This window comes from Triturus cristatus, chromosome 11, assembly GCF_964204655.1.
Source record: "Triturus cristatus chromosome 11, aTriCri1.1, whole genome shotgun sequence".
Classification (NCBI taxonomy): domain Eukaryota; kingdom Metazoa; phylum Chordata; class Amphibia; order Caudata; family Salamandridae; genus Triturus; species Triturus cristatus.
This window is the reverse complement of record NC_140594.1, coordinates 49408424-49431057: the sequence shown is the minus strand read 5'-3', so window position 1 is coordinate 49431057 and position 22634 is coordinate 49408424. Positions and strand designations below refer to the sequence as shown.

General features: G+C 45.6%; 1 protein-coding gene across 4 annotated transcripts in view; it reads right to left on the bottom strand.

The window, feature by feature from the left end:
• EP400 (E1A binding protein p400) overlaps positions 1 to 17832 on the bottom strand; it is an 852236-nt gene extending 834404 nt beyond the window's left edge. For all 4 annotated transcript variants that reach the window (XM_085634324.1, XM_085634328.1, XM_085634325.1 and 1 more), the window contains exon 1: positions 17706 to 17832. The gene's annotated coding sequence lies outside the window, so the exon portion shown is untranslated. The remainder of the gene's footprint in view (positions 1 to 17705) is intronic.
• Between the last annotated feature and the right edge of the window lie 4802 nt (positions 17833 to 22634).

Genomic DNA, 22634 nt, shown 5'->3' with positions numbered 1-22634 from the left:
CTATTTGGTGTGTGTGGGCTCCCGAGATAAGTATGTAGTCTATCCTGGTGTAGGAGTTGTGTGGGTTGGAATAGAAAGTGTAGTCCCTAGTGTGGGGGTGTTGTAAGCGCCATGCATCTTTGAGGTTAAACTTGTTGCAGATGTTTTGGAGTGTAGCGTGCGCGCGAGTGGGGTGGTATTGACAGGAGGATTGCCTGTCCGTTAAGTGGTCCAGTGGGATGTTAAAGTCCGCCGCCACAACCATGAGTTCATTTTGAGGGAAGCTATCTAGCATAAGGGTGGGTCGTCTACATTGGGGCCGTATATGTTTGCTACGTGGATCCGTTCTTCCCCCCTACTCAGATGTGTTATTAGAAGTCTACTGTCTTTGTCGTGGGAATGAGAGTCTATTGTTATGTTTGATCGTTGGATACTAGTGTCAGGACCCCCCTCGACTTTTTGTCGGCTGGTGGACAAGCCATTTGCGCGATCCAATTGCCTTGGACTGGTTTGGCATCCTCCATGGAAAGTTTGGTTTCCTGTAGGAGTACTATGTCGCCTTTAGTTTTAGCTAGATAGTCTATTATTTTCCTGCGTTTAATAGGGTGATTCAGACCTTTGACATTGAGGGATACTATGTTGAGGTCTGTTGTCAGGGTGAGTGTGTTGTTACGAGGCATCGGTTGCGGTGTGATATGGTGGTTCAGTATGCCCAACACTCAGGTGAATCTTGCCCCCTCTGTGTTTCACTTGGTGATCTTTCACAGTTGTATTAGGCCGGGTGGCCTCCCCCATGCACTGGCCCTCAGTATTTGTCATATACAGTATGTCATGGATACGAAGGTGTGAAACAAAGATAAGAGTGGGAATTACAAAAAATACAGAAAACTGGGAGACCCTAGTGCGGCTTTCTCCCCCCTCCCACTCCCTCCTCCCACCCCCCCAAACACCCTCCCTGCCTCCCCCCTGGAACTGCCTGTATGTCGGAGGTGCGACAACAGGATCGCCGTTCCGCCTCCCAGAAAAGTGTTGTCGGGTACTTAGCATGCATACTCCCATGTAAACATTTTTGTCTACGGTACGTGTATATATATGTAGGGAACTGTGGGTACAGCTTGATAGTTCAAAAGGATACAATGCTGTGCTTCCAGTGGATCTTTAAAGTACTTTACAATTGGCTTCTTGAGGTAGGTTTCTTGATGTTGGATTCCGTCTTGCGAGCCTCGTTGAGGCGTGCTAGTGTACTTGTTGATAGATGCTAGTGCCATCCTAACGAGGTAGGTGTTGTCTTTTATTTTATCTTTTGAGGTAGGTGCCGGTTGCGGGACTTGATATCTATGAGGTAGAGATGGTTGCTGTTTTCTTCTACTGCTCATCCGGTATTCGGCTCTGGCGAGGGTCCTATCTTGGCGGAGCCGGGCTGTGAGGTTTCCATGTCCAGAGCAGCTGGACCGTCCAGGTAGATTGCCAGATCTTTGGGATCGGTGAAGAAGTGATTTTTGCCTTTGTCAGTTATCTTGAACTTTGCGGGGGCCACAAATGAGTATTGGAGGTTTTTATTCCTGAGCTTGTCATGTAGGGCAAGGAAGCCCTTCCTGGTGTCGACAGTGGGTTTACAGTAGTCTTGTGTGAGGATGATCTTGTGCCCTCTCCAGCTGATTTGGTGATTTTTGCGGGCATAATTAAAAATGTATTCCGTATGTTGCGATCTCAAGGGCTTACAGATGATAGGCCGTGCAGTTTGTGACGTAGGAGACTTGAAAGCGGGGATTCTGTGGGCCCTATCCAGCTCAAATTGGCGAAGGAATTTTAGATTGGTGAGCTTGGGGATCAGGTCTTCGAAAAAGGCGGAGCAGGACCCTGCTGCATTTTCCGAGCCTTTCGGTATACCTAGTATTCGGATATTCAGCCTTACTGTGCTGCTTTTAGCTCAGTCTAGGGCAAAAAACTGCGTTGTATATACAGCAATGCCTGGAGGCGCGAAGCCGTGGGCGCGATCTCCCCTAATCGGCTTCCTTTGATTTGGCTGCTACCTTGGGCTGGGAACCTCTTGTAGTTTGTTTTGGTAGTTCGTTATGCGCTTCTCTGGAGTGTGCCTCTGTCTTATGCCTGTAGCGATACTTGCTCCCTCTGCCTCATACCGCTTAGCATGCGCTAGTTTGCTGCGCCTCCCCTCACTTTATGCTGGCGAGTTAGTCATTCGCGTTCAGTCAACTGTGGTACTGCCACCATTACTGGTGTGCTATTAGGGCACCGCTCCAGTTTCAGTTTCGATTTCCGGATGCGAGGCGAGCTCGCGTTTCGGTCCTAGATGGGCATTTCTTTCCCTTGATATTTGTAGCCGGTCTGCCCGCTCTTTCACCCGGTCCTCCCGTTCTTGGTGCGCAGCCTTGCGGCGCTGGGGAATATGTGCGCTCGCAATCAGTGCGCTCTGCAGTGTGGTTAGTCGCCGGCTCGCGCTCACCTTGTGCCTTTTCGCTTACTAGCCGAGTGTTAGCTAGTGTTGGGCCGGCTGTTGTCTGTCTGTGTATGCGAAAGGGGTCCGTTCCCGTCTCATCGCGTCTCACTCAAATCCCTGATTGGTTTTGATTTCGTAGTCGCCATCTTTCTTCATTTGCACCCGCCTCGCTTCACCCTTTAAAGTTTGTTATCCTCCTTCCTGAGGGCATCTTGCATCTCAGAGAGGGCAGCATCCCTGAGCCCGATGATTCCGACGCCTGGATCTTCTTTTGTAGGCCTTTATCCTCGCCCGTTATTGGAGCGATCAGCTTCGTTTTCTCAGCTTTCAGCGGAGCAGCAGGATCAGGCAGCCATCAGCTCTGCCGTCCAAGCAACACCCCCACACATTGGACTTTTCTGAAGTGGAGGCTACAGACGGAGCTTCGCACCATTGTACTATGGACTCAGATAAGTGACTGTAGTATGTACTTAGCGATGCATTAACCGGCTTAAAGTATTGTATACTGTTGATTCTATTTAACATATAACTACCTGGGATATTCATATCGTTATCTCCTGTGGACTGCATTAGCCTGCTTTCTTTTATAGTTGTTGGCATTATGTTGTGTTCATTGTAATACTTATTAGGCAGAACATGACCCCCCGTGTAGTTTGTTCTTTGGGGAATTAGGCTAGCTACTCCTGCTACCATTGTATACACCACAACCTGGTTTTCTTTTGTTTAGGAAGTAATGTTTATGGGGAAGGGGTATGCTCATCAATGTAAAGGGCTTGTCTTTGCCGTAATTGGGATGGCGAGGTGGGTGGGGGGAGGGAAGGGTGAAGCAACTAAAAAGCTGGTCGGCACGGTGAGAATTGTTTTTATGTTATGCAGATCTAGATGCAGTTATCCTAGCTCTATACTCCCGGTAGTCAGCAATGGATAGCAGGGCATCAACCAAGGGGAAGATCACGTTTATGACATGGAATGTCAGGGGCCTACACAATCCACAGAAAATACGTAAGGTCTTTGCCTATTTAGATCGTCACAAGGTAGATGTTGCTGGTCTGCAAGAGACACATCTCACTAGCGTGACGGAGAGTCGGGTGGGGACCATATGGGCTGCTTACAGGTTTGCGTCCTCCTACTCCACTTATGCTAGAGGAGTCCTGTTACTCATTAAGAAAAATGTTCCCTTCAATCTGCTTCATTCAATACATGATGACCAAGGGAGATATGTTATTGTGCAAGGTAATTTTGGGGGCACTGTCATGACCCTAGTTAATGTATATGGGTCAAACGTAGATGCCCCTACTTTTTCCACTGGTAAATGGGCCAAATTACACACATTTCCACCCTCTGCGATATTATGGGGTGGAGATTTTAATACATGTATAGACACCGCTATGGCTAGATCCACTTGGGCGACTACAATATGGTTGATTTATGGAGGATACGCCATACTTCCCATAGAGAGGGTACTTGCATATCCACCACACAACACCTGGTCACGAATTTATTTCTGGTTAGCAACAGCAGACAAACGCCTGGACGACTGCGATCGCGCATATGCCCAAAACTCTTTCAGATCACGCACCAGTTCAATTGGAATTGGCTATCCCCACCCACACTCAATTTACGTGGCGCCTTAATCCTAGTGCACTACAAGATCAAGTGTTTAGAGTAGAACTACGGCAGGCTATTACGGAATACTTTACGCATAACATGGACTTAGTGAGTAGTGCTAAAGTGTTGTTGGAGGCTTTTATGGTAACGATTAGGGGCTTCTGTATAGGAAAACATGCTGGTATACTCAAAGACATTCAGACACAGTTGTCCAACATTGAAGCAGACATTACGACGCTAGAGACCGCATACATGTCCTCACCGGATCCTAAACTCTTAGCTGAAATTCAAAGTAAAATAGATAAACATCATGAGTTTGCAGATGACGAAATTGAATACCTTTCCCGACAATGTACCGCCAGAGCATATGGAGAAGGTGGTAGACCAGGCAGAACGCTTTCTAGTAGACTGCGGCCCACGCACACTACATTGTATATAACTCATATTGCGGATAGCAATAATACACTTCAATATGACACACCCTCTATCATACATTGCTTCGCGGACCACTATGCGTATCTGTACACTGCCGGGCCGACGGTATCCCCAACTGGGATAAATGACTATTTGGATGATATTGCCCTGGCGTGGCTCTCTGATGCACATCGGGAATATTTCAGCCACCATATAACGGAAGAGGAGATGAGAGAAGCAATAAACTCACTACCAAATAACAAAGCGCCAGGCATAGATGGCTTACCGGGGGAGTTTTACAAAGAATATAAAGATGTGTTACTTCCTCACTTGGCGGCTATGTATGAGGAAGCTTAGGAGGAAGGCATACTGACCCCTCGCTGTGTGAGGCACTCTTGATTACACTGCTCGAACCTGACAAAGGTCCGACGCGACTCCTATCACCCGCTATTGTTAATCCACACGGATGCCAAAATATTGGCAAAAATCATTACCCTCCGACTCCAACCGTTGATGACCAACCTGATCCTCCCGGATCAGGCTGGATTCATTCCGTCACGCACCACTACACAAAATATACGGACTATATCTGCAATGTTCCATCACTTACATCCGGACCTACCGGCCTCTGCGACTCTATTGGACGCCATTAAGGCGTTTGACTCTGTGGAATGGCCTTACATGTTTCAAGTCCTGAGGCGAATGGAATTCCCAGAACCATTTCTGAAATGGGTGGCTCTGCTGTATATCCAACCCAGCGCTAGAATACGTATAAACGGTGATACGTCTGATTCTATTAACATATGCCGGGGCACGAGACAGGACTGCCCATTGTCTCCGCTCTTATTTACGCTGGCGCTAGAACCCCTTGCGTGTAAGATCCGTCAAGAACATGCCGATACAGCCTTACAGTTTCATCTACGGCCCATAACAATATCTTTATATGCAGATGATATGGTCCTCTACACAAGACATCCAGACATAAATCTCAACAAACTCATCCGAGAATATATTGGATTTGAATACTTCTCCGGCCTCAGTATAAACTGGGATAAATCAATGATAATCCCGCTTGCCCCGGGGACAACTCGACCAACGATTGATTATCCGTTACAATGGCATACAGACCCAGTAAAATACTTAGGGTTCTGGATACACCGTGATCCGGACTTAGTCCTGAGAGAAAATTATGGGAAAGCGTTAACTAAACTAGAAGACCAGATTAACAGGTGGATCCGTCTCCCACTATCACTCACCGATAGAATAGCTATACAGACAAGCATTGGCATAGCCAATAGGTCTCGCCTTTGGGACCATATAAGTGTATAGCCAGAGCTATTGCCAATGTTTTTAAGGTATGTTGTAGAGCAATGTAACTGTTGTGTTTAGTACTGTAAAGTTTGTGTGCTTTACATGAGCACTAGTTACGTTACACAAGGACACTTTAATGAGCCTGTGCACGTCAAAATGATTCTGGGAAAGTTTGCATGCGGTGGCCAGTTTTTATTATGTATAGGCATTACTAACATGTTAAACAGCACATGAACATAATATACCAGTGCCAGCCTGGCAGTTCCTTCTGCAAAAACACTGCCTCCCCGCCCCCTCCCCCCCACCTTTACAAACCTTACCTGGTGCATGCGCTGCACAGAATTCGGAGCGTTGTGTGCGCCTCCTCTCATGCTTGCAGAGCTCACACACAGCCACGCAAGAGTTGTGTGTGCCTCCTCTCGTGCTTGGCGAGCTCACACACAGCCACCCAAGCATTGTGTGCGCCTCCTCTCGTGCTTGCAGAGCTCATACATAGCCACCCAAGCGTTGTGTGCGCCTCCTCTCGTGCTTGGAGAGCTCACACACAGCCACCCAAGCGTTGTGTGCGCCTCCTCTCGTGCTTGCACAGCTCACACACCGCCATCCAAGCGCTGTGCGTGCCTCCTCTCGTGCTTGGAGAGCCAACACGCACTATGATGTGTGTGACAAAGTGTGTTCGTCGTCGTGGCTGCTCACGAAGGGCTTCTGGGGCTTTGGGCGGTGCTAACTTTTACTGGAGTAAATTAATTGCAAGTATGGTGTAGGTCCTTTTTTCGAGGTTATTTCCCGTGCATTTAATTTGTTGAGCATATTAAAGGCATCTGTGTACAACAAGCCCTAAGTTGTCAAGCACTGCGGCATAACCCAGTGACTTAGCCTGAACCGTTTAGACACTAAATAACTCCGCCTGAATGCTTATTTCTGTGAGCACGTTTGTCACTTGAGTGCGGCTCTTTTTGCCAGTGCATTCTGCGAGAAGCGCACAGGAATTCCAACGAGCAGCGGAGGACATTCAAGCCTCGCCCATCACAGAGCTTCTTGTACGTAGATTGGGGTAGTTGTTTGTCGACCAGCCACCACCCAATGCACCGTGGGTTGGGTCCTGTCTGTACTCACTCTGAAGGCAACAACCAAGCTAGACAGCTTCCTAAATAGGTTTGCGGCAGAACCACCCTTAAATGCCTTTGATGAGACTCGCTACAGTTCTTTCAGCCTCATCATGTCAGAATTGCAGCAATTTCAATATTTTATACAAGGAAACCCTAGTTGTAACTTATTTATCTTATGAAATTAACAACGATTGGCAAAGCCAATAGTCCTGGCTTGTTATAGGTGTAATGTTACTAGTTGTATTATATATCTGGGTGCAATGTCAGAAGCAGAAAATTACCACTCGTGCAGCACGCTATGCTAAGCTCGGATTTTTAGCTCCCATTTTTCAAGCCACACCCTAATTACATGGGCCACGCCCATTTGAGAGCCCCCCCCCTTTAGTTTTTCATCCCACTTAAAGCCCTGGCGCTATCCAAGTCCCGCTACATACATGCACGCTTCTTGACCCCCACGCTGCGGCAACACGCCCACTGAAGAAGTCAGGGAGTGATTACTAAGCACAACAGCAGGTTAAGGCATCACAGTCTCGTTGATCGAGAGGAGGAAGGCGATGTGTCTGACTGTCACTGACAGAGAATGCCGAGCACTCCCCCAATCCCACATTGGAATACTTCTCCAGCCTCAGTATAAACTGGGATAAATCAGTGATAATCCCACTTGGCCCGGGGACAACTCGACCAACGATTGATTATCCGTTACACCGTGATCCAGAGGCGCAACAACTGACTCACAGTTCCCTGTCAAAGGAAGGCAGCTGCAAAACCCCGGGCGGACCGAGAACCGACATGCTCTTATCGGTGTAGTCATGGCTACATGTCTTTGCAAACACAAGCCCCAGTTTGTGGTAAATCAAACTATGAAAGAAGTATCATGTTTCATGCAAAACGTATTGTTGGCGGGTGATGCTGGGCCATGAAAATATTAACTTAAAAAAATGAAAAAACATTGGTTAAAAAAGCATTAGCGTTGTTTTTTAATCTCTAAAATTACACATTTCTGCATTGGAAGCCGCAAGGGAGGCTTAGAATTAGGCTGTGCAAGCACGCAGCCATGCGCGCGTGCATTCACATCTCTTGTCCATACGTGTGGAACACATGCGCGCGCACAAAGTTTAGTTGCCATGACAATGGAAAGCTTGGCACAAGATGGCGTCGGACTGTCCACAGTCCGTACGTACACGTGCATGCTGTCTGCTATGGATAAATGGCAAGAGCAGCCATGTTTGTCCATGCAGACATGTGCATGAAAGCCCTCGTCAGTATAGATTCAAAAAGGTACTCGCAATAGCGAGTGCAGCGCATGCGCTGCTTTCACCAGGCGAGACCTAAAAATGGTTTCTTTATTTATTCATGAATATACCTATATGGATCCCACAGGTGCTCTTTGTCAAACTCCGTACAGCCTTGCTTAGACTGACATGGGAGGGGGAAACATGCACGTGTAGGCTGGAAAGAACTCACTAAGCCGTACACACAGGGAGGTTTTGGGGCTCCAGACCTGCAACTCTATTATTACTGAGCGTAGGCACAATACGCCCACTATTGGCTGCACCCACATGGCCATATACCACATATCGCGGTGGAACATGAAAGCATGCTTCCTACCCCGCTTATTACACTTATCTCATCGCCACGACGAAATATTCAACTTGCAAGGATGTACCCGACGAGTTGCACCTGCACAAACTCCCTACATATACGCCAGCGCTCCCATTGGCTCATCACCCGCAACTCACAGTGACGCAAGAAACTAAAATGCTACGCTTACTAAATGAGACATTTATATCGCAAAATGATATCACTCTGTGCACACATCATACCCCATTGAAAACATTTACGTACATGCCAATTAGGTACCCAGGGCCTGTGCTCCTTCCCTAAAACTGCAGTGAAGCCTAAAAAACCCAATTTGGCATCTCTGGCCACATGTCAGCCCCTGGTAAATGGCACCATAGGTACCCAGGGCACTGTGACCAGAGAAGGCCCCTAAGGGCTGCAGCACTTATTGTGACACCCTGTTGTCCAATGCTCTCTTAAACAATATAGACAACATCTACAGGCTGCATGCTGCTCAAAACATACACATACTGTTTTACGTTTGCAAATGTGCTAAAAGGGTATAAATTACAGCCACAATATTGCTGCTGTCCAATACACTGAATGCCATTGTTGTCTCCAGAGGCTAATTCATTTGGTTTGAGTAATGCTTCAGCCTTAAGCAATGGATAAAAAGGGATGACGACAATGTAGTAAGGACTGGTTTCCATTTATAAAATGGCCCACTATGCTAACAGCTCTGAGAAAGAACCCGTTACGAACTGGACTTCCGGCGAAAGGCTACTAATGGCCGCTGCAAATTGCATATACAGAGGGTCCAGAGAGGGTCATTTTGATGGCCGTAAAGCATGAGGGGAAGCAGGGCTCACTAGCCTTGGGCACTCTGGCAAAAGTCAGTAAATAAAATGTGCCTTTAGAAGGTCTGAACTGACCGTCTATAGAGAGTTCTATGCTTCTGTGACATAAATAATATCTCTTAAATAAATATCTCTTGTAAGTAAAGGTAAGTATGAGGTACACAATATATCGAGGTCTGCTTGCAAACACTCTGTATGCCACATATTATCACGGTGTGCATGTTTTTGCGTTCACTTCACAGTAGGACAGAGACTGGTTGATCGTGATGAAATGTGACAGGAAGGGAAATGACCAAGAGTTAGAGGCAGGCTGAAGCGACTGGACAGGAAACAGCATTAGATCAATTTCAGAGAAGTTCAGTCAGGGATTGTAGGCTCTCACTCAGTGCTGAACCACTTCAAGGCGCGCAGAGTGCTTTGGGTAAACACGGGAAGGGCAGGCTGAACTTAAAAGAAGCAATGACACTCCGACCCTGTGTACAAAATTAGTTAAAAAACAAGCAAACCTGATCTACTTCACCAAACTTTGTATGAAGGTAAAAGATTTCCTATCAAACTGTATCCTACTTAGAAAAAGTACAATGATAGTTAGCAAAAAAGCTCTAAAGGTGCTGCAAGACACGATGCATTGAGTCTACAAATGAGGCAAAGAAAATCGCACATCCAACTGATACATTCTACGTGCGACCATGCACAAAGACAGCACAAAGTCACCTCTTGCTCCAAAATCACACCTATTAATTACTCTTTTAACTTCAGAAGAAAATAACTCTGATAACTATGTTATCACTCCGGAGAACAATGCATACACCATGCATACAGATGTAAGAAGACAGCACACAATCCACGGTACTTATTTAACCGGATTATAACCTGCGACTCTGCAGCAAACGCATGAATTGACAAAGCCATCTCATCATCACTCTTACCAGAGATGTGCACATTACCCCAATCATATACAGAAGGCACATAAACCAGCTGACCTCTCTTGTGAAGCTTCATATTGGTTACCTGCAGATTACACACAGTTCTCTAACTCAAGAGCATTTGCTATGGATGTTGCTTAACAGCCACAGCTGCCAATCTTGGAACTGAGAACCAGGTTTAATACCCGGCCTCGGCTCAGCATCCTGAAATTAAGGACAAATCATTTAAACTTCCTAAGCATTAAAAAATATAAAAATTGTAATGTGACCTGATGCTCATGTAAAGTGCACCAATGTCCCAGGATCAAGTTTGCACAACATAAAAAAATATATATATAAAAATAAAAACACAGAACCATTTACTCAGGATTAAAAGTGGTGATCGGCAGGCTGACCTCCACTGCTGGTGCTTAACCCCCTAGCTATCTTACTAGTACTGGAACTGGTGGCCTGCTCTAATCCTCTAGACAGCACAAGTATGATAATCAATATGAACCACTACTTTGAATAATTTGGTGGGGCTGTGTCTTAATTTACTACATCATTTCATACCGCCACTAATAGTTCTACAATCTGCCCTTTATTCCTCATCTTTTTTGCCAATACACACACTTGCCCAATTGATTTAGTAAGCATAATAGCTTAGGTTACTCTTCTTTATGGAGTAATATATGCAATTTAAAGTACTAATGCATACACATTGCTGAGGCGCAATCAACATTTCATGCTAAGGATGAAATCAGTACCACTCCGTTGAGTAACAGATAATAGTTCCTATACTATGGATCTAGAAAACCCTGGTAGCAAGTTCCATTTTAAAGGAAAATGCACAAGCATTTGTAATGCAATAGGTCTCGCATTTAAATATGCAAGTTTCCTCCACTGGGGCGCCCCTGATGACTCGAAATGAACACTCTTCCAGATTGTTCCTGTATAAAGCACAGCTTCGGCCCCTTTGACACCTATTCCCAGCGCAGCCAAGAGAGATCAAATGTCTGCGTCTCTTGAGGCTTGGTTTATGGCGCCATCTAGTGGACTTTTTCTGAAGTATTATTGTCTCTTACAATGCAAAACAAGTCCTAAAACAAACGCGCAGTGGGAGCGTGGGAGCGCGCAGTGGGAGCGTGTGAGGCAGAGAGGAGACACCATGTGCGTGCACATCGCCTGTCCGAGCGCGCACATGGTTTGTCTCCCTTCGCGCACCAAACCGTCAACAATAGGCTTGCCAAGGCGAAGCAGCGCATGCACTGTGTTCGCTAGGCGAGACCTAAAAAGGTGGAAAACAGTATCAATGTGAATGTATGAGCTTAGAAATGAATGTGCTGAGAGTAAAAATGGGGGCTGCGTCTCTTTCACTGGGGTGTGATATTTTGATCACTCTTCTGGTGGGACTCAATGTGAAAGAGAAGTTGAAGGTGCCAGATCTTCCAGAAATCCAAGGAATTACCAGAGCACGGAGAGAGATAGAAATTAAGTTTCAGGTCGAACTATACAGAAAAGATGGATTACAAGGGAGATCTTAAAAAATGTGACGAGGAGGACGGTTCAAGTCCTCAGGTACTTCATCCACTAGGCAGGGTACAACAAGAAATGGGAGCACACTTCCTCTAAAGAAAGGACCCTTTTTTTTCATGATTGCAAACAAATCCTCAGAAAATTATGCTGTGAGCTTCTGTTTCAAACCGCTGAAGTTGAAAGTCATTCAGTCCTCTGAGTAATTGTGTCTGACCACAGATGCTGCCTTCACTAAAGACCCAGGAGGCTGGCAGAGAAGGATAGCCAATGTGTTTTCAAATGTTGCTGTCCAATGTCCTGAACTGTCAGCTACCCTCTCTGCAGCAGTGTGGGCCAAATCCCTTAGTGAGCACCATAAGCAAACCTTGTAGCAAGGATTGAAAAGAATGGGGAAGTGAGGCCATGAATACATATTACAAAGCATTGTCGGTGTACAACTAGCGAACAGTCAGGCCTAGAAGTAAACCTGTTTACTGCCTACATTGCAGGAAGCTTGTGTTCAACGGCCTGGATACCCATCCGATCGAACTGTGCATTCCCGGGCAACTAATTCCACGGTCTGGGTCTCAGTTCACAATCTACACAATCTGTGTGCCCTAAAAGAGTCAAAGGCCTATGTGAAGGGCAGCTGTTTGTGAAGTACTCAGCTGCAGCCTAAATACGCTACTCATCCAGAGGTGTTATTACCCTGTTGCTTTTCTTGAAAATTCCTTTATCCTGCTTTATTGCTACAGTGCAATGAAACTGCTAGACTTTGCCCAAAAAGTTGATATGTGAAGTAAAGCATTTGTTTGCTTGTGATGAAGACGCAGATAAAAAAAATTGTTTGTTAGACGATGAGGGGAAAAATGCGTTTTTAATAAATGACAATATTCCAACATGTTCACGAGGATGGCATTTGTTAACCTGCTCAGCAAGAGTCAGATTGTGCAAAAGGTAGTAATAACGGACATTAAATTCCACGTTGGAAGACTTGCATTTGTCTTGTCGTATTTTTATCTGGGATACAAAAGTCAGGTCAAAGACAGCTACAAGTCTTCTATTCCATTATCAAGAATGCTCTAGCATCAATGCCATCTCTATCACTGGTGTAAGACAACTCCTCCCCATCTTTATCTGGGCATGGGGACCTGGCGTGTGGCACACACTGGTCTTCGTCTTCAACGCAGACCAATAGTGTGCATTTTTTTTTTTTTACATTAGCATTTCAACTAAAGCCTCCACTGTGTTAAACTAATCAGTAGTGCAACATGCACACATTAGCAGCAAGTCAAGACGGAATGCATAGTGTCCACTAGGTCAAGCCAAAGACGTTCTTGGAAAAGTATAACGAACAAGCTGCGTAAATACTCAATACGGAACTATGGGGAAAATAAAACTGGATTTCTTCTTTTTTTTTTTTTTAAATAAAAATCACTTTCATGAGGATTCTTCCATGAACACCAAAGCGTGACACCATGTAGTTGTAGAAGGAATAAAAGACATGTATATAGATAGTATAATTTATTTTTTAGATGCCCTTTGTGTCCGCCATGGCGCGTTTCGGCCTTCAGGAGGCCTTGATCACATAAAAGACACACACACACGGAGTTCAGTAAGAATCATTGAAGATCAAATTGTAACTTAACAGAGCTAACGTCAAGAGAGTTCCGTTTGACCATCCCAGGTAATTGTCTGCCGCAAACATCCTACAAGTATATTGAAAAATGTTCTCCAAACACTCTCAGTGGAGAAGCCAACACCCAAAAAAACGATAGTGTCCCAAAATAAAAGGCATGTTTTTTCCTTTAGTGCTGTATCAAATTAACCAAAACAACGCCATAATAGGCGCAGGCACCCCTTCCTTGTTCAAAATTCAATCAGGTCCTGTTAAAAACACACTTTCATCAGAAAGCAGCAACATAGAAAATAGTCACATACGTATTGCAACAAGGAAATCTTTTTTTTTTAAAAAGACATCCACTTTATTTTAGCATTATGAAAACATTTGAATGACACAGCCATGGTTAAGGACTACATTAGCCATACAGTACTTATAGCCTTACCCGCATCATGAGACTAACACATAGGATATAATTAAATGAGTATTTATGATAAATGTAGGGTTGTTTATAGAAACATGGAGGGTTGGTTGGAATATAGGTTTGCTCTGTAGACAAAAGTATAATATTAGTTTTTTGCAAACATAGGGGTACATTAGGATGGCGGGCGGACTGATGTCCGCCCGCCACCCTAGCCGTGCTGGGATCGGCCACCAGTGATGCGGCGGTCCCGCACCGCCAATTAGGATGCGACTGCCACCGTGGCAGTCGCATCCCGCATATTCAACATTGTGGCGGACGGTGCTGTGAGCAGCACCCGCCACAATGTAGAAAATGCATGTTGTGCATTGGTATGCACATCGTGACAGGCACCGCGAGGTGCCTGCCACCTTGTGTATGCCAATGTAGGGGCGTACCATGGGTACCCCCCAAGTGCAGCCCCTCACCCCCCGGGGGCCCACAACAGGCCCCCAAAGCGATTCCCGCATGCCTTTCCATGGCGGAGTCTCCGCCATGGAAAGGCATGACCCCGCCCACATCATAATATGGATGGCGGTGTCTGCAAGGCACCGCCACCATATTATAGGTCTTTTCTGCCCAGTAGGCACTCGTGGCGATTGCCTACCGGCGGAAAAGCGGCAGATAGTCTTTCCGTCCGCTGCGGTACCCACCGCCATGCTAATGTGGCGTCCGGAGGGGTGTTTTGGTGGGCGGATCGCCACCGCCGTTGGGCGGTGGCGATCCACCGGCCATGCTAATAGGCCCCCTAGTATTTGGAACTCTATAGAAACTATCCAAATTTTCAACCATGTAACCAAACAAAATACATAAGGGCCAACTCTCCATAAAATGTCTTCTGATATTTCTACCAGAGTTTCAAATGAGATTTCGGAAAGAGTGACAAATGTGTGTTTATTTTAATAGAGTTTTCACAAAAAGATCCAGTAAACCTCCCAAAAAGAAAAACAGCGTGTAAGTAGGACATGTTCTCTAAACTTGCCCTGAACAGATACATTTACTTTGTCCCTCTACACCACAACTCAAACTGTTACCTCAATTCACACTATTTGCTGTACAAAAATCAAAAAGGATAAAAGTAGTGTGCACGATCCTTCTTATGTACAATGCATGATTTGATGCAATAACTGCCCTATTCCACACAACAGGGATCTGCTTTAATACACACAATTTTAAAATCTCAGAGCTCTTTTTATAGGCACCGACATTCGATTCCCTAAGTGAAGCAGGGTGATGAGAAAATCATAGTCCTTCCTAACATTCAAAAGTGAAAAATTCCCTGCATGTTAACATCCCACACAGTAAAATCCTATCATGGTTTTGGAATTTTAACAAAAGAAAAACCACTATACGTTTTACATTTAATGGAAAAAGTCAGAGAGGTATCGGTTTTCAAAAAGACAGTGACAAGTAGAACACAATATACATTTTAACGAAACGCAGACTGATAAAAATGTCCAAAAAGTTAAAAAAAAAGCCAGCCTCGAAAAATAGTAGACAACCATAAGCCTGTCAACAAAAAACTGTCAGACGTTTCAAACCCGAGACTTAGCAGGTAGCAATAAATGTAATTTACAACTTGACCAAAAGCTACGTTTTTATGCAGTAAACGAACTCACCAATGAGGCTATTAATGACCCTCACAAACGACCAGAGATTATGTTTTCTTCTTCAAGTGCTTCAGGGATCTGAACCCACAAGAGACACAAAGTCCTCTATAATAAACGCTTAATTAAATTTAAAAAGATGAAGAAAGCCATTAATGCAGTTTAACTGCAAAAAAAAGGGCTGGGAATGTCAGACAAATGTAATATCACTAACCTTATACTGAAACACAGAGGGTAAGGGTGAAATATTTGCAAAGGTCTCAACCACCTGCAATCCATCAGGCTGTATTCCAGTCCATGGGTTTTCAACCACTATACATCTTTAAACAAGGACCTGCTATCTACAATTCAGATATTGTCTTGACCCGATATAAACTGTCTTGCCGATTTACATGGTCATAACCTGTCTGAAGATGGGGGGAAAAGCTCACACAAACCAGTTTTGGTCTTGTTGGACCTCATCAGTTTGGTACAGTTTGAGTTATGCGGCACAGGATCCATGTACTGGTAAAAGGGTCACACTTCGGGCATTACACTGAATCAAAAAACAGTGATATGTTGAATGATTCAATTAATAATAGACAGTCAACTGCACGGACCACATTCCAGTCTATTGCATTTCGCCCTCTTCCCATACTGGCAACTTTAATGGGGGGTGGGTGGGGGGAAAGGTAGGGACGAGAGGGTATGACTGTCCACAGCACGTATGGAATACATGTCAAATCCTGTAGTGGGAGGGAGAATGACACTTACAAAAGGCTTGCCATCGTACCAACTGTTTTAATTTGAACCTACTTGAAAATTATTATGATTTATGACACTGAAGAAAGTCATAAAGCTGCACTTACATATTTGTGGCAAAAGTCAATTCTGAATTAAAGCATCACCCCTCCAGTTTTCATTCACATACAAAACTCATAGCATTGTTGTATTTGTATGATAGAATATCACTTCCAGCAAACGCAATGTACTCAATTGTTGCACAGCTATAGAGTACCTGTACATACCAAACAAAAATACAAATATTGATAATGTTTATGCATATCAAAAAGACAACGTGTACGATTTGGTCTCGCAAAAAACAAAAACTGGCTTAACAGTATGAAGGAATAGATTCCAAACCCCAACTTTTACCAAATGCTAGCTCTCTCTGATTCATTGGGAAGACCATGCTCATACTTAAGGAACAGACTGCCATGAAAATTAAGACAGCTTAGTGTGAGCTGTCATTATTGAAGTGAACCATTCCTCTCAGAAAGCAGTATCGTAACAGCTGTTCAAGCTTTTGTACTATCACATTTGGATGGTGGCAATGACCTCCTACACATCACTACTTCGCTCTAACACTCCCCGCCACCCTTAAAGGAATCCTACATGCATTAACAAGCTGCATCAAATGCAAGAATAAATATGACCACATCTCCCCCACGCTGCTGAAACATCACTGGCTGCACTTACCAGCCCGCATCATCTTAAAAACCAGATTCACAAAGACATCACAACCATGCCCATCTTGCTGACAAACACACCATCCGCAGTGGCTCTTGACACACCCACAGGCAGGGTACCATCAGACTGGCGGCAAAGAAGGGCAAAAAAATAAGCAATAGGCATTCTGAATGTATGCACGGATGAGCTGGAACAACATCCCTGTATCCATCAGAACTGCTTCAACCCTGCTCCTATTTAGGAAGGAGCTAAAGACCCACCTCCTTAAGGAACATTCAATCATGATATACTGAAGTCAACTGTTCTTAGAAAAAAGCCACCCTTGCAATCACACACTGTATCTTTACCTCGGTCCTGTTCAGCACTAGCTACCTTTGGGCTTGGATGGCACCATGTAAATACTACAAACATACACTTGATGCACAGATTATAAAAAAGACATGCACAGAAAAGGAAGCCACACATACTATCACAGTGCAGGAGGCACAGGCTGCTCACGCTTCTCAGGTGAAAGGATGCTCGTACCTCCAGCAGAGGGGCTCATCACACTCCCACTGTGCACAGATCACTACAGCCACACCACGGGATGGCAGGCCACTGTCTCTGTCCAGGAGGGGAGCATCCAGGAGAGAGGCAGACACACAGGGGGAAGCTGGCTGTACGCAGCCCCTGTGCAGCAGGGAATCAGTACCCAGGGGACATGCTCCTCGTACCTCCAGCACAGGCAGGCTGGCTCCTCACCTCTCCGGCTCCCAGTATACCTTCCCATGCCACGGCAACAGTGCTCACACCCCCGGGAGGTCCCGCCGGCCTCTCCCACCCCGTCTTCACGCCCCCGTCCCTCTCACTCACCACGGGTCCCACGCCCAGCTCTCCAATCACTACAAAGGGGCCGGAGCGGCGGCCCCAGAGCTACTTCCGGTACGGAGGCCCTGGCGGACAATCTTCCACTGCTTCCCCTGCCAGCGCTCTGTCTGGCTCCGCAACCGTGGCCATGGAAAGAGGACTGGTGGTTGGCTGCGTATGGGGGCGCGGACAGAGAGGAGAGACTACACGCAGTCATCTCTGGTAAGCAAGTACGGTGCGGAAGTCGTCTTCGCTCAAAGTGTACCGTAGTTGATATAAGGTGTTCAAGTAACAGAAAGTATAATTAACTCTGTAGGTACACAGACCTCCTCGCGATCTGTAGTTACTGCGCACATTTGATGTAGACCTGAAAAGAATTCGCGAACTTTTTTAGAAACTTACTTATTGAAAATAGGCACAGTTCCCATTCATTCATTAATTTAATACTGAAGTAGAAACGACTTAAGATTTTTTTTATAGTAACGGTCACCTTTTAAGCCGTACTTAGTCAATTTTATAGCACTTTTATTTATTCAAATATGGCCGCTGGCTTTGTTTCCGGTGAGTTTGTGGCGCTCGAAATGTGCCCTCGGAATGTCCGATCGGTGCGTTGTATGGCTTCGACACTAGGTGTCGCTGTTGTAGACGGAAAAGAAAGACCAGGCAGAAGGAATTCAAGGTAGGCAGCAGGAGTACTGTGACTTATTTTCGTTGATTTAGCTTACCCTGAGACATAGCTGACAATGTTTCGGACTGCTAATGTATGACATTTTCTTAGTTTCAGTGTACTTATGAGTGACATTCAACAACCCAAACGTGTGACACTTAGAGTGACACTTTCTCTTATCACAACGTTTTATAAGAGGAAAGTGGGAGATTTTAGAAAAGTAATCAGGAGATTGTTTTTCTCCTATTGACTTCTAGCAAGGCCTGAACCGGGTCTATCCTCATGTGTGGTACTTGAAAGTGTGCCGCTGCAGAATCTGATATCAGACATGCAGATACATGTATTTTTCCCCTTACCTGTCAGGAGCACGGAGAATGCGCTATATAGCGTGACAAAAAAATTGTGCACTGGCCTGCAGGAGCAGGTTGTTGTCGGTGAATTAAAAATTTGCAAACATTCGTGACAAGAATTTTCAATTCTATTAAGGACACGGAGGCGAGGATTATGCTTCTCATTTTCTTTACTGAAAATCTCAGCAGCCAATCAGAAAGTAGAAAAAACACAATAAGTACTACAATACCCATAAACCTAGTGGTCATCACGTCATAACCATAGAGTAGTCCCCTATAAATGGAGCACAAGAGAATACCACTTCCTCTTTCTTTGTGTGAAAAGTTAAGTCAAAATATAGTCACAGTCTGGAATCCGAGGAAAACTGGAAAAGTCCATTCAACCAAAGGAATCCAAAAAGCCAAAGGCAGCAACGGAAAACGTGAAGACAACTTTAAAGGAACAGCATGTCCTGGAAGACGACGAAGATCCTTCCTTGAAGATGAAAAGGTAGCAGAGCTCACTTGAGATCAGAACCTGGAAATAGAAATATAAAGCCGTAATACCTTATTCCCAAGAAGGGATATAGCAAAAAAGGGGAGGGAAAAAACATGAGCATAAATATACATTTCATTATAAAACAGTGCAAATCAAACAGTACAGAACTGAGTATGGGTGGGATAATCCTCGCCTCAGTGTCCTGAATAGAATTGAAAATTCTTGTCCCGAATGTTGGCAAATTTTTAATTGTATGTCAGGACCGGAGGCTCCGATTATGCTTGTTTAAAGCTGTGCCACCACAACAGATGCAACATTTACAATAGGTTTATAATAAAAAGTTTTAAATGTAGATTCAGAGGACCAATCAGCAGTCTTCATAATGTCCACTAAAGTGACTCCCATAGAAAAGGCCTTGGATGCCATAGCACAACGAGCAGAATGAGCACCAAATTTGGAAACATCAATACCAGCTTCGCTCATGAGCCAACGCACCCAACGTGCCAGTGTAGCTGGGGTCACTGGACGAAAAGGTTTCTGGAGAGCAATCAACAATTGACCTGTCAAATCTTGACGAAAACCTGCAGTACTTACCTCATAATCTCGGATACATTGTACCACACATAGTTTGGGATTGTCAGGAAACGCGGGATATGTGACAGAAGTGGTGTTATTTTTAGTGCGTCTGGTGACCAAAAAAGTAACACCCTCAGGGGAAAAAATACGACCCGCTAGATCGAGAGCGCGAATATCAGATACGCGTTTACATGATACCAAACAAAGTAGCATCGCTAGTTTGGCAGAAAGCTGTTTGCGAGACAAACTCTGATTGACAGGCCAGGAATCCAAGAAACGTAGTATAATGGAGACATCCCAGAGCTCAGAATATTTAGGACACGGAGGTTTTACCAACCGGATACCCCTAAGTAATTTACACACCAAAGGATGATCACCAATCGGTTTGCCCTCAAGGGCCGCGTGACCTGCCGAGATGGCTGATCGAAAATTATTAACAGTACGATAAGCAAGACCTGAAGCGGCTAAGGACGCTAAGAAGTTCACTACCAAGGCGACATCTGCTGCAGAGGGATCCACATCCCGTGAAGAGCACCAATCACACCATCGTTTCAATGCTATAGCATAACGTTTGTGTGAGTTGGGCGACCAAGCCTCATTGATAAATCTGGTAGCGTCTCCCGAAAGGCCAGGGACTTTCCAACGATCCCCGAAAATCGCCAAGCGACCAGCCGTAGTTGACCTGATGTTATCAACGGATGCGTGGATTGGAGAGGGTCTAACAATAGATTCCAACGAAGGGGAAGAAGAACCGGAACTGCACATAACATTTCTAGAATTACCGGGAACCATGCTTGTGCCCTCCAAAGAGGAGTGATCAGAATCAATTCTGAGCGATAACATTTGGTTCTGGCTAGTACCCTGGGAATCATTACAAACGGAGGTAACGCATAACACATCACTGGAGGCCATATTTGCAGAAAAGCATCCGTGGCAAGAGCCTCCGGATCCGGACGCCAGCTGAAAAATTCCGGAATTTGTTTGTTGAGTCGGGAGGCAAACAGATCGATCCGGCAAGGGCTCCATAACCTGTCCAACAATCGAAACATTCGAGGGTGAAGCCGCCAATCGCTGAAATCTCGGAGATGTCTGGAATTCCAATCCGCAACTTGATTGCTGCACCCTGGAAGATACTCCGCCACTACAAAAAGACTGTTCTGAGGGCAAAAGTGCCAAAAGTCCTTGGCAATTTCTGCCAGAAGACGGGACCGAGTCCCCCCCAGCTTGTTGACATACCGAACCGCCGACACATTGTCCATGCGGAGAAGGATTCAACAATTTGTCTGGCGGGGAGAGAGACAACGAATCGCAAAGGAGCCCGCTAATAGCTCCAGACAATTGATGTGAAGGTTCAATTCTTCCGGAGACCAACGGCCGCCCGTCGACACTTGACCGCATCGGGCTCCCCAACCCCACCGACTGGCGTCGGATTCGATCACTACCTCCGGAGTGGTGCCGAATAGGGCTCGACCGTTCCAAGATTCCATATGTTCCAGCCACCATAACATCTCCCACCTCGCCTCCTCTGAAAGAGGAATCTGAGCGGAATACTTGAGGCCTTTCTGGAGATGGCGGATTTTTAGGCGTTGAAGCGCTCGGTAATGAAGAAGACCCGGAAAAATCGCTTGTATAGAAGAAGCCAACAACCCTACGACCCGGGCTACTGACCTCAAGGACACAGTCTGCTTGTTCAAAATCAACCTCAACTCTCTCTTGATCGATCTGATCTTCTGTTGGGGTAAGAGGAGTTGACAAGATAGGGAGTTGACAAGAAAGCCCAGAAACTCCACCGACTGAGATGGAATCAGCATTGACGTTTGAGGGTTGATCAAGAATCCTAGATTCTGCAAGAGATCCGTGGTCCAGGCAAGATGTTGTAAAACAAGACGAGGACATTGACCCATGATGAGGATGTCGTCCAGGTAAATAATGAGGAGAATGCCCCTGACCCGAAGAAACTCGACCACAGGCCTCAGAAGCTTCGTGAAGCACCAAGGTGCTGACGAGAGGCCGAAAGGAAGGACTTTGTACTCGTACCATAGACCCTGCCATTGGAATTGGAGAAAACGACGATGAGGTCCGAAGATGGGTACTGACAGATAAGCATCTTTCAGATCTAGACGGACCATCCAGTCCCCTTCCTGAAGAAGATCGCGAAGAAGATGGATCCCCTCCATCTTGAAGTGACGATATACGACCCATCCATTGAAGTCCTTGAGATTTAAAACAAGCCTGGATCCACCCCCCTTCTTCTGAACTAGGAAGACGTTGCTGACAAAACTCTGAGGATGACGAACCGTCTGCTCTATGGTCCCTTTTTGGAGAAGCGAATCTATCTTGCTGGAAATGAAGACCCGATCTAGATGGGAAAAAAACCATCGGACGTGGGGCAAGACTCTGAGAGGGAGAATGAAGAAATTCTATTCTGTATCCCTGCACCGTATCCAGGATCCACGCATCCTGCGAGATCTCTCGCCATTTGTGGAGAAAAGTCTGGAGACGGCCCCCCAATAGAACCTCTGAAAAGGGAATTAAGCTCACCTGATGGAGTGGCATCGCGTTGACCTCCTTGGTTGCTTCCAAAACGTCCTTTTTTGCTGGAATTACGGGATCCCCGTGTGGGGTAGAAATTGGCGGATGAAGTGGACTCCTGATATTTTCCACGGTGAGCATCATAGCCTCGCTGGGTGCCTCTTTGGAAACCTCGGCCGAACGACCGCCCCCTGTATCGTCCGGCCCTTCCAAAAACCGAGTGGAAAGCCCGCTTTAAGGAGCCTTGTGCTTTGTCCAGACCACTGAATGTCGCGACAAACTTAGTCAACTCTTTTAAAAAGGGTTGACCAAAAAGGAGACCCTGAGCCAAA